General features: G+C 42.6%; 1 protein-coding gene across 4 annotated transcripts in view; it reads left to right on the top strand.

The window, feature by feature from the left end:
• The first annotated feature begins 193 nt into the window (after window positions 1-193).
• The window catches only part of LOC120784306 (transcription factor HIVEP3), a 41876-nt gene continuing 24228 nt past the window's right edge, over window positions 194-17841 (top strand). The window contains exons 1-2 of one of the 4 annotated variants that reach the window (XM_040118002.1): window positions 1230-1439; window positions 10878-10982. The gene's annotated coding sequence lies outside the window, so the exon portion shown is untranslated. Of the gene's footprint in view, window positions 264-1229; window positions 1440-2283; window positions 2352-10877; window positions 10983-17841 lie in introns of those variants that run through there. The other 3 variants (XM_040118005.1, XM_040118001.1, XM_040118003.1) reach the window with 3 other exon arrangements.

The following is a 17841-nucleotide window of genomic DNA, read 5'->3' as shown; positions in this document are numbered from 1 at the left end:
AGCCTGTCAGAGTCATATTGTAGCAGTACGGAGCGCTCACACCACAGCATGTCCCTGCACTCCTTCCACCATCTCCTGCTCTATCTCTCGCTTCCTCCTGCTCTCACTCTTTGCTCTCCTAATCCTCTCCTATTTCTCTACACCTCTCCCCACCTTCCTCCCCCCTCCCACTTTTCCTTTCCTTCCCTTTCTTCTTTGACGCGGTGGTGTTCTCAACGACTGGGAACAAAGAGTCAGCGTGCTGGATGAAGATGCACAGACAGGTCTGAAAATATGAGAGACAAAAGAGTGGGACTCACCGTAAGCTCATATGCGGAGAAGACCAAATGTTACTTATTCTACGTCGGGTTTTCCTCTGCTAGACGTAATGAGACGTGTAATTCCGTTGTTTGTTGTTGCTGGATGTTTCATTGTCCTAAGAGCAGCTTCATTCCTTCATGGGCTTACCTGTGCACCGTGACAGTGATGTGAGCTGAAAAGACGAGGTGTGCTGCCAGTCATCACCACCTGTGAGCTCTGATGTCCACTGGCCTTTTAGAGCACCATTTGATCTCCACGGTACCTAGGCACGCTACAGTCAGGCCTGTTTCTCTCTCCGACCTTTACTGCATCTGACCCTCATTGCTCAGGTATGGCGAGGTCAGACAAGACAGGGTCATCTGATCAGCAGGAAATGCACTCCAAGCACCGAGATGTGTGCATAAAAAAAAAAAAAGTGCAAAACATTTCCTGGGACCCTGCAACAGTTGACACAGTCATCCGGGAGAAGTTACTTGATTTGTGGCCTCATACCCTGACCTCCATTATATCTCTCCTGTGTCTGTTGCTATGTCAGCACCGCTTTAGGTTGGGTACTCGCTCCTGGGGTGCAGCTGGAAAGTGCGTGTGGTGGTACAAGTCTGTGGAGATTCAAATATTGCTGCTGAATGAGCGAGAACTTAGGAGTAACCCGGCTCAGATCCGGGGGGTTCACGATCACCCACAACAGTCTCCGAAACTCATATTCCCATTTAGGCGACTGCATGAGGTTGCCTGGCTAATTGGAATTAACAGCATTACCCAGGAACTGCTCGTGTCAACCAATCGCTGGCTCCGCCACCTCATGACTATTCACGAGGCGGGCTCAGCGCGCCACCCCACTGGTGGAGGCCGAGAGGGGGGCGGTGCCCGCCGAACCTGCCGTGCGGGGTGGTGCGGAGCAGCTGAGTGTGCTTTGCGTAGGGCGAGATGTTGTTTTGTTGTGGCGATCAGCTGAATGTGGCATCGCTGTCCGGTCTGACTCAACAGTGGGAAGCACCCCGAGCCCCTCCGGTTCTCCCTCCCCAGGAACGAGGGCGCCGAGAGCAGCTCTATCCAGCGACTTACATTCCAGGAAATGCGGACTTCTGGCCCTTTCGCTACGAGATAAATGGCTGCAGTGCTCGTAGTGTAGCCAGCTGGTAAATACGATCCTTAATATTACTGCCTGTTTATGACTTAGTCTCGTGTGTGTTGCAGCGGCTGTCACGGGGAGGGGGTGTTAGGCTGTTGGTGTGAAGTTGAGGGCAGGATCCCGCCCGTGTTGTCACGGTAGTGTAGTGTGTCACGAAGTTGAGTTGCCTCGTTGTGTGTTGTAATGATAAATGTATTGGAAACGGGCGAAGATGGTGATTGTATGCAGCGCGCCACAGCAGCAGTCGGTTCAGAGGGATTTTTTTTTTTTTTTTTTTTTTTGGGAGGGAGGGGGGGACGGGGATGGGGACGACTGACTGTCGCGGTCCAAACTACAGTACGTGCAGCACTGCAAGCTGAAGTGGCGGCGGGGGCGCTGCACGCACGGCCGGCAGCGTATGCTTCATCATGTACCTCCATTCACCCCGTTTGCCCTTTAATGCCGCGCGAGTCGAGGAGAGCAACAGTGCGGACTCACGCACGCGCCGAGGTTATAGGCCACGCACGGTTTCGGGACTCGCGATCCGGCCTGTTAACTTCTTCCTAATGGGCTACACCTACACTTGCCAGGTTTTTAGAGGATGACATCATGCTCGTGTACTCAGTCGATCCGCTGTTATGCGATGGACGGGTTTAGTTGAGCAAAACAGGTTTATATTGGCGGCTGCTCAGTCAGTAACACCTACTCTTTTTCAAGTTAAGGCCCCTCTATTATTTAAGCTGTTTCATTGTCAGATTTCCCACACAGGGTTCACCTTTACAACACAGCAACGTAATGACAGTGTTATTGTATCGTGAAATTTGCATAGGGACACAATGAATGACTGTATGACTGTTTCCTGGCATGTTAATTATGCAAAATTGAAAACCTTTTATTCCCCATCTATGTGCTAAACAGCAGTGGCAGAAAGTCACCTTGAGTAAGTAACTGCAGTTTTGACTTAATTTACTTACTCACTGTCTATCTAGCTATCTATCTATCTTTATATGTATCTATCTATGTCTTTATCTGAGATCTTTAAACTGTCTCTAAACTGTCTAGCATACTCATAACATGTACGCATACTGATATAAAATAAATATTATATCAAGTGAAGAAATTAGAAAAAAATAAGAAGTGATATGAGGCATTGTCATTGCACTCTTCGCAGCTCTTATGCCAGTTTGGCAGGAAGTGAGGTCGGGATAGCACTGGAAATGTGTCTCTCTATGTAGATGAAGACCACAGTGGTTGCACAGCTGTCTGCTGGGCGCTGCTTTGGAATTGTTTATACATATGTGTTTATAAATATATAAATATATATATATATATATGTATATATGTATGTATGTATATATGTATGTACATGTATGTATGTATATATGTGTACATATATATGTATATATCTGTGTGTATATATGTATATATGTGTGTGTATCTATATATCTATCTATCTATCTATATATATATATATATATATATATGTGTGTGTACATGTATATGTATATATTCATATATACGTGTATATATGTATATGTGTGTGTGTGTGTGTGTGTGTGTGTGTGTGTGTGTGTGTGTGTGTATGTATATATATATACACACATAAATGTATCAGCGGAGGTTCAACACGCTGGTAAATGCAACTCCCAATCCAATCCAGGGGAATGTGGATGTTAAAAAAGCAAACAATAGCAGCAATGCTGCAGTCTCCTTCGCCAGTTCTGGGTCCGTAGTGTAACTTACAGCACAGAAATACAGTTAAGTGTCAGATCATGGTGGTAAAGGAGGATGAGTGGAGAGAGGCCAATATGCAATTATTTCTTATTGAATCAGCACAAAGTGGCAGCCTTACAGTGCTCCACTCTGGCCTGGATCAAGACCACTTGTAGTGCTGGCTGAAGAAAGGCGCTAGCTCAGCAGGCACCCAAGGAGAGCGCCGCTCCATTTCCTTGCAAATTTCCAAGATTGTTTGACATCCTGACGCATTTGATCGTAGAAAAAAATCTAGGGTTTAGGGATTATTGCCATTTATGGTTTCAATGTGGATTGGGATAAAAGCTCCTAGTCAGACTTACTTTGATATTTTCATACCATTGTAACTTGGCAGAAATGTTAGAAGGTGGCTTGTTAAGAATAATAACTATTTTTAAAGCTGAAAGTGCATGTGCTATTATTTGTATAGCTGTATAACCTGTTTTCATACCAGTCAACAGTTTAGCAATTCTAGTTCGTTAAAAAAATCTTTGTTGTACGATTTTGCAGACGTAGACTTGCACAATGAGTTTGTTCAGGTACAATAAAAGTGAAACATACAGTGATTACTGAAGACCACACTCAGTTAGTCAGGCAGGTTTGTGTGTGTCCATATCTCTCACTGGCGCAAGCAACACTCCAGATGGAAAAGGGCAGAATCTGCCAATTAACACAGAAGCACTCAACACCTTAAACACTGCTCCCATCATTCACAACATTAAAACCAGTTAACGGTTTTAATGTTGTGGCTGAATCGTGTATATATACAGTAATATATATATTTTATGGTTGAAATTATTGGCAACCCTGAATTTTAAGCACAGAATTTAGAATACATTCAGAAATAAATGCAAATTAATTAATTTTGTATAACCAGAATATTTAATAAAATGTCCAAAGTTAGTGAACAACAAAAACAAAAAAATGCTTTCATTTATTGAGATAAAAAATACAGACATAAAATGTATGCTTGACACAATTATCGGGACCCTTTTGATGAATTTAAATTAGTTCCTCAAACAAAATAAAAAACAAATAAAACTTACTCTTTCTGGGATAATGTTCTATGGACAGATGAAACCAAAGCAGAGCTCTTTGGGGATGCAGTGGATCGATTTGTTAATAGGCGACGAAATGAAACCCATAAGGAAAAGAACACCCCACCTACAGTAAAACATGGTGGGGGTTCTGTCATGCTGTGGGCCTCCTTTGCTGTCTCTGCCACTGGAGGCTTTGAATGTCTCAAAGGAATGATGAAATCCAAAGATTACCAAGGCATTTTAGAGCAAAATGTATTACCCAGTGTCAGAAAACTAGGTTTGAGGTGAAGGTCTTTGGTCTTTCAACAGTACGACCCAAAGCACACATTCAGCAGCCCAAAAGAATGGTTGAAAAGGAAAAGATGGACCGTTTTAAACTGACCAGCAATGAGTGCTGACCTAAATCCCACTGAAAACCTTTGGAGAGAGCTAAGATCTGCCATTGCAAAAAGGACTCCTGCAAACTTAAAACAGCTTGAACGCATTGCAATGGAAGAGTGGCAGAAACTACCAGCGGACAGGTTCAAGAAGCTTCTAGATGGCTACAAGAAAAGTTTAGAGGCTGTAACCAATAATTGTGTCTGGGGTACGTTTTGTTTTTGTATTATTTTTCTATTATGCAAGTTTTGTTTTTTTATTTTCTTTTGTTCAGTAACCTTGGACATTATATTAAAATTTTTTGATTATACAAAATTGGTTAATTTTTATTTATTTCTGAGGATTATTTGAAATTCTGTACTTAAAATTTAGGGGTGCCAATAATTTCAGCCATTTATACACACACACACACACACACACACACACACACACACACACACACCACCTGGTTGATCAGTGTATATCCCTACTTTCGCATACACACACACTCACCTGGCTTACCCCATCCACTTCCACTTATCCATCCATCACACACTAAGTCAGCCTTGCAGGTGGCAAGGTGTTGATTTAAATGCATAAAATGCCATTGGCAGCAAGAGGGTCATGTGGAATTCCTGCTAAGACCCTCAGACATACTTTACCTCCTACAGATAACAATGTTTGATAACCACGGCAACACTGGAGCGAAGGATCAGGAGATGGTCTGCAGTTTTTCCTCCAGTAAGACAGTTTCGTCTGAACCGCTGATGTGAAATTCTTGGGTTTTTCGTTGATGGTGTGGTGCCTGTAGCACTGTTGTAAAAGCGAACAAGCGTGTCGGTCTGTTCAGCTTCATGCATTACCTTTGGCTCAACAGATGACACAAGTATTAAATGGCATGTATGAGCATGTTTAAGTTTTGTTTTCTTTGAGAGAGCATGTTAGAAGGATGGCATTATCAGTCTCCTGCAAGAAAAATAACCACGCACAGTTACACACACCCAGGCTGTAAAATCCTGGTGGCTGGTGGACACAACCTTTTCATGTCTCTGCTGTTGGTCGTTAATCCTGTTCTCTGGAGCACCAGAGAAGAATAGACCCACTGTAGTGCTGGGAGACCAGAGTGAACCAGGAACAAGACCTTGGATACACATTCGCACAAACACACACAGAAGGCAAAATGGAGGCCAGGAGTGCCAGTCTGGCAACTTCACAAATGCCCCACTAGCCTAATAACTTTATTGCATGCATTCAGTCTCATTGTAATGTATTCTGAAAAGCTCTTTTATTAAGAAGAGTTTTCTGCTATTTAGTCTTGCGCGGATGGGGTGGGGGTGTGTGTGTGTGTGTGTGTCTGTCGTCTATCAGTTTCTGGCCTCGACTCAAACTCTCACCCAGGCCAGTGTGTTGGCTGCCCCTTCAAATGGAGCTACAGTTTCCTTGTGTTTGCCAGAGAGCAAGGGTCTGTACTGTGTGTGTGTGTGTGTGTGTGTGTGTGTTACTCTGGCTGATTCGCCCACTGCCATGTGTGCCAGCCCAGGTTATGTAACAATATACAGTATGTGGACGACGTAAAGCCGGACAGGTTCTGCAGGCAGAGGATGCATAACAGAGGGTTTACTCATTCAAACACTCCCTTCATAAGAGTTAATCATTACCCACTTCAGCACAGTTGGTGGCCAAGTGGAATGTCGAGGGGGTTTTGCTGTTTGTAATGGCAATCCTCCCTCAAAATAGGACACAAGGTTATTATTACATCACTCCAGCTTTTCACCAGGCCATAATATGTAATTTTGACCAGATTTACATTTTCTGTTGTTCTCTTCTGCATATGTTATAATCTATCGGTTTTCTCCTTGTATCAACATTGAGGGCATTTTTGTGCATGTTTTCACTTTCCACAGTGGCCACTGTTCTGTAATAGGGATTGTTGTAGTGTGATTGTAAGCTTCTGTGCTGCTTACCACAGGTATGTCTTGAAAGGGTTTGGCTAGAATTTCACTGGTGAGATTTGTGTTAATTCGTGGGGAGATACTGATGACTGCTTGAAAAAATGATTAACACTCATAGCCCAGTAGCTTATCAATGACTGGATATTTGGATTACAACGATCAAATTCAACCTCACCCTCTGGATGTTGGGCACATAACTCTCTGTTGAGGATTCTTTGTTGCCTTGAAAGATTAGCTATGGATGCATGCCTAGTGTGTGTATTGATCGGTGATGCAGGCGAGGTGTTATATTTCAAAACTAGATACCTCCACCTCTTCCAGATTTCTCGCTTTCTCTCTCTGGGTCCCGAGATACCCCTCTGACCACACCCCACAGCCCTCAGCACACACACAGCATCTGCACAGATCTCAGTGTGTGTGTGTGTGTGTGTGTTTGTGTGTGAGAGAGAAAGAGAGGATTAAGGAGAACAAGAGAGACGGTACAATATACTTTTATAATTAATCAACATTTCTAATGATATATACTGGATTCGTTCTTAATTTTTCTTCTCTTAAAACCGATTCCTCTTGTTTCCTTTCCTCTAGCTTCCTCTCCTCGTTTCTCATGTTCTCTCCTCTTTTCTCCTCTCCTCTTCTTTCCTTTTGTTTCTTCTCCCCTCCTCTTGTTTCCTCTCCTTGTTCCTCCTCTCCTTTTCGCTACTTTTCTTTCGTCTTCTCTCGTTTCCTCTCCACTCAGTTTCTCTCTTCTCCTCTAGTCCTCTCCTCTTTTCTCCTCTCCTGTCCTCCCCTCTTATTTCCCCTCATTTCTCCTGTCTTTTTCCTTTCCTTTTGTTTTCTTCTTCTCTTGTTTCCTCTCCTCCTTAGTCCTCTCTTCTCCTCTTGTTTCCTTTCCTCTTGTTTTCGCTCCCTCTCTCCTCTCTTTTTTCCTTTTTTGATCTCTCCTCCCTCCCTGTCCTCTCATTTCCTCTCCTCTCTTCTCGTTTTCTTTCCTCTCCTCTCATTTCCTCACCTCCTTTCTCCTCCCCTCTCCTTTCCTCTCCTCTCCTCTCCACTTCTCTCCTCTCCTTTACTCCTTCTCTGGAGTCCTTTGTCTCAGCATGTAAAGCATCCCTGCAGTAACTGCGAGTGAGGATTGGAGGGGATTTCTGCTCTGCGGGAGGGTAAGAGGGCTTTGGGGGAAAATCCTTCCAACCCTGCTGCGGATCTGCTGAGCAAATCAAGGCAGCAGGCGATGCTCCAGCAAAATCTTCCCCAGCCATGTCAGTGTCACTGAAGCAGAGCGGTTGAACTAACCCCTGGACGCCCTCCTTTAGCTGCACTCTTTAAAAACCTTGTGAAATCTTTGGAACAGTCTTCGGTAGAATCCAGATGTGTTTTGTCTCTCTCATGGTGCTGTCAGTCTGCGGTGTACCATGTTCAGCCTTGAGGAACGCTCTCTTACCTGGCATGTTTTCATGCCATGAAGTGTTCTGCCTCACAGAGAGTTCTGGGGTATGCTTTTTTTTTTTTTTTCTTTTTAATCTTTTAGGTTTTTTCCTGCAATATCGTCCAGTAAATCATGGCTACCATTCAATAATCTGACATGTAAAAAATAAAATAAATAGTTGGTGTGTATGTGTGCTGTGGGTTGCACAGATTTGTTATTTACCACTGAGTTTCTGCAGGCAAGCTGTGCCCTGACATCGTCAGGTAAGGTCATATAAAGAACACCTCATTTTAGACTCTGTTAATTATGCAGGAGTGTGGTCGACTGCCGTCACTTGGGAAGGTCATTTGTTCCTCACCCTATTAAAGGGCACAAAACTCCCAAGATTTTGGTGTGTGTTATGTTAGGATAGAACTGTTCATTACCTCTGGCAAGGAGGTTATGTGAGCACCCCATGTCCGTTTATTTTTTCCTTTTTTTGGTTTCTTGGTCGGTCGGTTGGTTTGTCAACACAAAAAGTACTGAACAAAATTTGTACCAAACTTGGTGGAGGGATGGGGCATGGGCCAGGGAAGAACCCATTAAATTTGGGAGAATATTCAGATCCAGATCCTTTACTATGAATTTGAATTCTTTCCTCTGAAGTCTGGTGTATGTTGTTTGACATTGGCCTTGGTGGATGTCTGCAATCTATTGATTGCATTTTCTAGGTGGTTGGTTTATTTCTTTGTTTGTCATCAGGATTACGCAAAAAGTGTTGAACCGATTTGCACCAAACTTGGTGGTGGGATGTGGCACGGGCCAGGGACGAACCCATTATATTTGGGTATGGATTCGGTTAAAGTGGCGGATCCAGGAATTTTTTATCAGTTTCCTTAACATTGAGAGATGGAGCATTTTTCGGCATTTTCGTCAATATATGGCCTTGGTGGAGCTATGCGCTCCACTCATTGCCATTCTAGTTTTTGTTGTGGTTTTGCTACTGATGCTTTGCTGACATCCTGTTTGAAGTTAAAACTACCTTTAAAAGGCTTCAGGTTTTGCAGTTGTCCTTCATTTAATGTCAGTTCACACTGCAAACGAAGGTGTATTTATACAAGATGTGTTTGTGTACACTTTGTTGGTATGTCTCTACATGTTTATGTATATTCTGTGAATGTTTATGTGTACAATGTTTTTGCTGATGCCTCCATATTGCAGCCCCTAAGCGAGGGCGTCTGTTTCACCTAATTGAAGGTCAATATTTGCATGAGCATTCCTACAGACAGCTTTACTAGCTCGGTCTAGACAGAACACAGGCTACCACTGTACTTCAATAAAATCAGAGTGCCTATCATATTCTAGTCCAGCACTGCCAGACCTATCTCTCTACACTACTTTTGTACTGTGCCAAAGCAGTGGAAAGGTATTTCATAGAATGGAATTATTCTGCAAGAGATGGAAAAAAACTCCCTGGTTGTTTGATTTTGTTAAACCAATCAGAACTTTGCAAAGCTCACAAACTCTTGCTAAATACTGCTAGGGTATGGTTCTGAGAAACATTTTGCACATGGCTAATTAAAGTCAGCAAATGTGGGAATTTCCCTATTGGATAGTAAACTTTCAGATTTTACTACAGAGACAAGGACTTTGAAAACAGCAACTGTGACTGGAAGACAGACAGGAGAGAAGGACAAAAGCTGCCTTGAACTGTAGAACACATAAACCCAACAATCCAAAACTGTATAGCTCGCATTAAGAAATGGTCAGTAAAAAATGTTTGCATGATTTTTACTCAGGGGAAAACTAAGGTTTGTTACCACTTTGTGTCATTTTCGTAGCTCTTACAGCAAATTTGCTAAACGTCGGTCCAGCTGGGCAACAAACATGAGCTGTCAGACAATCAGACTCATTGAAAAAAAACCCACAGGTTTTTCAAATGTATTTGAAAGAGAAAACAAACAGTAAAAAAATCACCCAAACTCACCACAGTTACAATTCACAGACCAAAAAAAATTTACAGACAAATGTCCTGATTCAACCTTGACTGTAGCAACCATAGCTGTACACACTCACTTGTTCTGTGAGGTAAAACATTTGTATTTACCTCCAAAAGAAGTGGGTGATAATCTTGTAAAACTTGGCCTGTCACTTATGTTTGTTGTCTCATTGGACGTGTTTTTAACAATAGAACGCTTGTCCGTTGCTGCATTTTGAAATCTCAACAATTATTTTGGTAGATACAGTGTTCTCATAACTAAACATAGCCACTAAAACCTGCAAACACACAGGAATAGTCCTTTTAAATGGGCTGAGACCAAAAATTGGTTGCACTCCTTCTGTGCTGCTGATTTTAGTGTCAGTCTAAGATTATGTTTTGGTGACTCTATGTTCAAGGACAAAACCCCGTTTGCTTATTTGGGTGTCTGTCTGAAAACCCTAATAATCCTTGATGAGACAGACTGTTGAGTTCATCCACCAGCCTCACAGTCAAACACAAAGCATGACAGTCGGTGAATCAATTTAGGCAGGCTTAACCTCCACAATGCACTGCAGCCTTAGTGAAGTAATCTCATGTCACATTTGTCACACTGTCATGGTGGATTAACAGCTGAAGATGAATGGTCAGGTGACGGTGCTGCTCAGCATGAATCGCACTGTGGCAGAAGTTGTGGATGGAAGGAAAACTGTTTGATATTGTAGATGCTCCGTCACGCAGTAGCCTCAAAATGTCTCTCTCCCCCCGCTGTGCTGCACTTATCACAATGATCACACAGGGTGGCATTCAGACAGACGTCTTCTGTGCTGGGCTTCCTCCAGAAACTTCAGAACCCCGGGAAAGGACCCCCCCCCCCTTCTCTTGCCAGAGCAAAACCCCAAAGCTGCTGACACAGACTCACCCAGTGTAATTGAGAAAATAAACAGACGATGAAAAAAAAACGTGTGCCGCTTGTTCATAGGGCTGCTGGATGTCTAAGCCAAGGTTTTCATCACCCTTTGGGCAGCAAGGATGGATGAGATGGGATGGATTGCGGGCTGAAGCCGAGGAAAGCGGCAGAACGAAGGTAAATAGTTGATGATAACACGTGAAAATCTTGCACCTTGGGACCATCACATTAATCCATTTTCTATACTGTACCCACTTGTCCTGTGCAGGGTCATGGCATCTGCACCATATCCCAGAACACATTGGGCTAGTTAAAATCGATTGGATATATTGTACATGTACACGTGGAATTCGATTTGCAGCGAATACCAAGACTATAGGTTTGAATGTGGATGCATATGTTTTTGGGAAGAGGTCCGAGAATGCTCTTCTTCAGTCAGAGGTGTTACAGTGTTTTCTATTATGTAAGCCTACTGTCCTAAACAACAAACAGTCAGCAGTCCCAGTGTTTGCACCCAGGTAGTCCTCCACCTCTCCCCCTTTTTTTTCCCAGCTTGACACTGTCAGCACAGTGCTAGGGAGCTACCCCAGCTGATTTGATTTTTCATCAACACTCTGCATCTCTAATGTGCTTAATAATGCACTGCACTCATCCTCTGAGGATCCCCTGTCTTGCTCCGCTGTCAGCTGATTGACAGGTTGCCGCAGACAGTGTCGGGGCTAGGGGTGGGGAGAAAGGAAAATTAGGGGTGGTGGGCAAATGCTGCATCCCCGGCGCAAGGCAGGATGCTGTATTTCACCCTGACACCTAACGTCCATAGGGAGACCAGGAGCTGCACAGCTGGTATCATGTGACCATCTGAGGAGAATGAGGGATCACCTTCCCAAACTGCTCCTTTCCTTGTTCTCGCGGAACCTCTTCCTTTTTCTCTGCCTCACCACCAAAAAGCGCCTCCAAGCTGTAGCTGTAGTTTGTGGTTAGCTATCTGAAAGGCTAATTTTTTGTGAGTACCGTAACTGGAGCAGCGGGGTTGGGTTCCCACTCACTGCCCCTCAGTAGGGTGTCCATTACTGTGGGAGTGCCTAAATTACACAGAAGAGGGAGATCAGGAGGAACCCTAGTGAGAGTTTTGGAGAGACGGCGGGGGTGTAGTGTGGAGAAATCAGTTTGTCTCTGAGTGAAAGCGCATGAGACAATGACAAACTCATTGTTCGAGGGGTAAAAAAAAGAAGATGCCCTGTGTGTGATTATTGTCTTTATGACAAACAATGTAACAATATTGTAAATCTTGCATTAACATCTTGAGCTGGATTCCATGGCAGATTTTTTGTCAGTGTGAGGGAATAAATGTTTCTTTGTCAGCCTGTGAGATGGATGGTCCCTCCGGTCTTGTGAGAGCGAGCTGTCCCTGTTGCTAGGGCCAGCGACAGTCTGTCTATCATTGGTCATAGTTGTGTTTTATTACATGAATCAGTGGTCAAGTTGTTATCGGCATAACAGAAACACAAGTCATAGGCTGGTTGTTGTTTATTATCGACCAGGTCGAGAGCTTGCAAGGATGGAAAGATAGCATGCTTTTCCTGGACATTTTGATCGAAAATTGATTTCTCTTCTTGCTCAAGTGCCGCCACAAAACTCAGAAGCTGCAGCTTGCTTTGCAGAGAGTATCAGTGTTTCATCCCATCAATCTATGTAATGCACTGTTTATTGCTTTTCTGTGTAACTACACTGTTATCAGAATATCGTCAGTGCAGTTTTTCATGGTGAACAGTGTGTTATATTGTATTCTGCCTCTCATTTGCCAAGTCTTTACTACTCTAGTCTGTGTGACTTCAAATAAGCCCGTATAAAGATTTCTAAAAATGTTATCCTTCTTGACCCAGACTAGGCCTTTAGTCTCAGGGGGATATTTATCAATGGGTTTTTTTTAATCCTCTATTTAATGTCAGTCATTTTTAGCCATGGCAGTGTGATTCTGTTTGCCCATCGCTTTGGTGCAGACTGAAATATCTATGTACGATGTATTGCCATTATATTCTGTACATCCAAATGATGAGTCCTACTGACTTTTTGTCTAGCTCCATCATGAGGTTGACATTTTAGATTTTGAGTAACATCTTGACAAATATCGAATGGATAACTGTGAAATTTGCTTCAGAGAATCATGGTCCCTGGAGGTTGGACTCTAAAGACTTTGGTGCTCCCATGATTTTTCATCTAGCGCCATCATCATGTCAAAATTTCAGGTTGTTGAATACTTGGGTTTATGACCAAATACTTGCCAAACTGTGCCAATGACACCCTAATCAACACCAGCCTCACTTTGTGTTAAGTGCTAATTAGCAAATATTACCACACTAACAGGCTAAACTAAGGTGGGGATCCGCATGTACTGCTCTCCATCTTCTTAATCATAGACCTCAGCTGTGGAGCTCGCTCTTTTTCATACCTCTTTCACTTTGTTGCATTCGTTCAGATGCTGTTTAAGTTTGATGGTATGCACAGTTTGAGGTTTTACACAATTTGCAGTCAGACTGCTTCAACAACGAAAGTTATCCTACTTGCCAGTCCCCAGATTAGATTTTCTTGGTCTTCTTGGTCTTTAGATTAGATTTCTCCTCTCAGTTTAGCAGCTCACTAGAGCGCATGTCTTGCCATTTTCTTTATATTTTTTGGGTTCAGGCTTATGACTTTCTCCTCTGCTATTTAAATGGTCTATAAACACATTTCTATTCTTCCAGAAAAGTGATAATGTTAGTAGTCCTGTTGTAGGTTTTGCTTAAGTACTTGACCTGCCATATACTAGATCCCATCAATTCCATGGATTTGAACAAGAAACTCATACTGTACATTGTTTTTTTCCCTCATTTTCATAATGTTACATCTTATTTAGGTTAATATGGCTATATTGAAAGCAATAATTAGCTCTTAATAATTAAACATGAACTGAAGACCAATCATTTTCAATCATAGCATGTCAGCCCCCACTTTGAATGCAGCTGTTCTTCAAGCATTATTTTCTCAAAAATGTGGCAGAGAACTGAAAAGTTTTTATAGACTGTCATCAACCTTATTTTGAACTTGCTTCAAGAAACTGAATAACTGAACAAGTCTGAATCTGTGGCTGTTGACCACAAAAAGTCAGCTGACAAGCTTGTTAACCACAAGTGCCATCCAGGTTTCTCTTATTGTTCAACTCTCTAGGAAATGAATTCACTTTAATGACTTGGTCATCATATTCCTTGCAATGTGAATCTATAATCAGAATGTAGAGCCTGTTTTTCATTGTGAAGGGAATTTAGAAGATTTTGACTCCTGAAGAAAACACATTGGTATTTTTTTTCATGAACCACCGTTTTTTCCATGTTCTCCTACCTCAAAATATTATTACTTGGGCAAACACCAGTGTGGTTTCAGTACCCCTCATTTATTTTTACATTAGCAAAGCAAAAAATCAGGCCTGATGTCTAAACACTTGACTCAAGAGGTTGTATAAAAGTGAAGTTACTCACATCACACATTAAGCTGTAAAGTTGTACAGGCTTTTTGGTGAATAAAATATATATGTTTTAATATGGTAATATGAAAGCCAGCCATTGTGATAACTCTTGTCAATTTGGAGATGTTCTGTTGTGTCTTGACTGAGATCTTTACAAGAGGTGCACTCTCCAGACACAGCTGAATCGACTGGTGCAGGGCGAACTGGACCCTGCTGACCACAGAGGCAGTGAATTCAAAGCATGAAAACTATTGCAATGACATAAAAAAATGAAACTGTGTCAGAAAACGTGCCCTGGGATTCATAAAATGGGTGCTCCTGTCCTGAGTATCTCCATGTTACAAATGCTTACCCACAGAGAAGTAAAAGAACATATCAACACATAAAAACCAGATTGATGTTACATATATTCTGGCTATGTGCACCTTTCCAGTTTTAGTTTCACCTTCCATAAAAGATTCTGCAATTAATTTGATTGTTCAACAGCACCTTGTTTTGTGAAACCAAATGGTGTTAAACTATTGGTATCTCCCTTCAGTGTAGTTATCCACAGAATCTCAGTTGCCTATCTTTCTGTGTTATGGTGTGTTTAGAGGCTGGGCTTTGCGTCATGCATAATGATTTTACTTTTCTAAAACCAGGGCAAAGTACTACAGTATGTGGGGTATCTCATTCAGTTAGAAAACATCATCATGAAATAATCATGAAAAGTTCTGTTCTTTAGCCAGTAACCCTGGTTTATAAGCAGCCTCTAGTGCCTCTTTGAGATTCAGGTGAGATGAGGTAACCTGCGTCAGTGTAATAGTAAATTGATAGGCATGTGTTTTCAGGTGTGCATTTTATTGGATAGCTTTCTCCTCTTCAACTGCTTGATACCCAATCTCCAGTCCAGAGGTGAGCAAATCGCGTACCTTTGGTCATACTGAGATTGCAGTGTCATCTAGTAACCTGGCATGACAGAAAGCTCTTACAGTATACATTCCCAGCGGGGTAGCATAATGATCCAATGTGTATGTACCCATACAGAGAAGACAGTGAATCCCAGCTTAGGGCATGTTCAGGGACAGTGCTTCGACCTTTGATAGATGACAGGTCAGCTGTACATAACCGAGCAAGAACTAACAGGAAATCACTGCATCCAGCCACCTATCGCACATCAATACGGTGCCTCAGTTTCTTGCCATAAGCCCGCTCATCGTGCTGTCTTTCTCCGTCTTGCTCTGTCTCTCTCCTTTTTCTCTCTCTGTTTTCTCGCCCTGTCTCTGCATCGAGCTTCTTTGAAAGCCACAGCATCTCTATTTTAAGGACGTCTTTTGTCTCTCAGCTTTGTATTCAAATGATCAGGCTCACAGGGAGGAGGATGCGGCTAGGAAGACGGGTGGGATGGATTGAGGAGGGATGAGAGGTGGCGAGCCGGCTTTTGGAGTCGGGTTTCTCCCTAACCAGATCTTTGCAAGGTGCTGACAGCTGTAGGAATACACCGCTAATTCCCCTAACACGGTTCACGTGACCTTGGGGCACGGTTACCTTCTAGAGCTATTTGAACGGTCTGGGTGGTCAGGGGAGAGAAAAATGTGCATCTATAGCGTGTGTGCCATATACTGTATATACACGGTATGATTTGATCTCATTCAAAAGCAGTGTGTGTTTGCAGGAATATGGTTTCTTTTTTACTGTACCCTGGAACGAGACGGTGTGGCTGTGTGTGGCCTTCCCTAGTGCCCAGAGTAGACTGTACCTGCTAACAACAATGAGTACAGTCTGTGAAACACTTCCGTCTGTCTTGTAACGCAAAGTGGGCCAGATGGTTTGCAGTAGAGTGGGCCATGTTTGACTTAAAGGACTTGTCATAGTAAATAGCTTCTTCTTACAGCAACTCCTTTTTCCTTGCAGTAGGAGTTTTGGTAAAGAAACTGGACGCCAGCATATGTTTGCTTGTCCCTGTCGCTTTGTTACTAAGCAGCATGCAGGTAGTGACACTCGGCTTGACATTTTAATCCTTCTTGACCTTGTGTTTACAGTACAGTAAGGCTCAGTTTCTTTAGCTCTCTGCTGCTGACAACTGTTACTGTAAAAATAAGATGAGCTGACTGAACAATAAGATGACTGAAAGCAGCGTGAGGATTTAACACCTTATTAAACCTTCTGTGGATCCATTGTTACCACTCTGTGTTGTGCAGAACCGACACTACTTTATTTTGAATTCTGGTGAAAATCCTAAGCTTTACAAATAAATAATTATGTCAGAACAAATTAATCAGAAAAAACTTCAAGAATTTTTCATTTAATGTAATAGTTCAGCCATTTACAACATGGCATTGTGGATTTTAATACTTCCCCGATAAAGAATATATATGTGTCAATTGTAGACTGTGGAAAAACTCTGAAACTACTTAAAGGGTCGATTCACCCAAATAATGTTAAAACTATTTTCTCTTTTGGTATCTACCTATGCAGAAAGTTCTGGTTTTATTTGCCCAATTCTACAGGCACTTTCTTTTTCAGAAACAGTGTGTTCACTATTCTGGATAATTGACAGAACACACTGTCAGCAGTTTTCATAGGGATTTTGTCTTTTCTAGAAAGTACTTCTATGGATTATGAAGAGTAACTAGGACCCCGACTCTGGAAATAGATTTTGATGTTAAGTATTTTATTACTGTTTTTCATAGGAATACCATTGACCTCCATTAATTTGGGGTGGAGGCAAAGTCTCAGACGGATATCCCAAAACCTGGGGCAGTTAAGCCAAAACTATCAGCAGGACCAGACACTGCTACAGATCAGTGATAAAATATGTTAGGAACATAAGGGCTCAGGGGGCTGAGGAATTCTGTTCGGAAGTGTAGCAACAAAAATCAAGAACCAGATCCCTCTTTAGTCATCTTGTCCATAATCATTTTAGAGAAAACCAAAAACCTACAGTATACAGTATGGATGCAGTGCAAGTTATTGTTGACGGGTTCATGCATTCTGTAGATTTAGCATTTCTCACATCCACACACACACACACACACGCACGCACAGATTTACAGAGAGACTGTTTTAGCTGCACTTGATTGTCGTGTGTGATTGATGAGCTGTCTCATCCAGCCCTGGAGCTGCAGTCTCGAGATATAGAGGCTGCACACTGCACACACATTTGATAGCCTTTTATAAAATTGTCTCAGATGGCAGATAGAGTCACTTCCGTTGGAAGCTGTGTACTGAGGACACAAAATAACCTTATACAAGAGCTCTCTCTCTCTCTATGTCTCTGTCTCTCTCCTACACATTTACAAACACTGCTTTTCTCCTCTATGTTGTTATTCTCTTTTGGGTTATGTCACATGGCGTTTGTATACATGCACTGGGTTTTGAAGGGTGGCTGACGAGGCGTTGATGGAGAGGAGAGTCACGCCACTAAGGCAGTGTGGCACCAGGCAGAATGGGCAGCGGGGGCTCACAGCAGAGGAGGGAGAGTAAACTGTAGACTGACATTTAGGCTGAATGGAGTTGTTTGTCACTGCAGGTAGCAATTACTTGGACTGGCCTGGC

This window comes from Xiphias gladius, chromosome 22, assembly GCF_016859285.1.
Source record: "Xiphias gladius isolate SHS-SW01 ecotype Sanya breed wild chromosome 22, ASM1685928v1, whole genome shotgun sequence".
Taxonomy (NCBI): Eukaryota; Metazoa; Chordata; class Actinopteri; order Istiophoriformes; family Xiphiidae; genus Xiphias; species Xiphias gladius.
The sequence above is the reverse complement of the archived record's forward strand: the minus strand, read 5'-3'. Positions and strand labels throughout refer to the sequence as shown.